Below are 699 nucleotides of genomic sequence, written 5' to 3' on the forward strand. Positions count from 1 at the left end.
CTTCCTGTTTCTTTCTTTTTTTTGACAAAGCCTCGCTCTGTCACCCCAGCTAGAGTGCAGTGGCGTCATCACAGCTCACTGCAGCCTCAAATTCCTGAGCTCAAGCGATCCTCCTGCCTCAGCCTCTCAACTAGCTACGACTACAAACATACACCACGACGCCCTGCTAATTTTTCTATTTTAGTAGAGATGGGGTCTCACTCTTGCTCATGCTGGTATTAAACTCTTGAGCTCAAGTGATCCTCCTGCCTCGGCCTTCCGGAGTGCTGGGATTACAGGTGTGAGCCACCGTGCTCAGCCTACAATGACTTAATTTTGAATGACACACCTTCATGTGGCTATAACTGACCCACACATCTACACAGTAGCCTTCAAGCTGACACTAAGAGGCTGGTTGGTTGTAGAAATTGGGGGTGAGGGTGGGGTCAAACTCTTTAAATAAACCATTTGTGTCTCTCACTTCCAGGGGGACAAAAAATAAAAACCACTGTCTGCTCTTGGGAAGTGACTAGGACTCTCTGACTCAGTTTACCTTCCAAGAGAAGAGAAGAGATCCTTCGATAATGGTCACCTGAGTGCCAGGATCCCACCTGGAACATCTTTGCAAGGGTTCAATTGGGTTCCCTGGGAGGCAGACTCTGAGAAACAGAGTAGCATACAGGCAGGGAGTTCTTGGTGGAGGGGGAAGCTTCTCCATCC

The sequence above is a fragment of the Propithecus coquereli genome, unplaced genomic scaffold, assembly GCF_000956105.1.
Source record: "Propithecus coquereli isolate 6110/MARCELLA unplaced genomic scaffold, Pcoq_1.0 Scaffold467, whole genome shotgun sequence".
Classification (NCBI taxonomy): domain Eukaryota; kingdom Metazoa; phylum Chordata; class Mammalia; order Primates; family Indriidae; genus Propithecus; species Propithecus coquereli.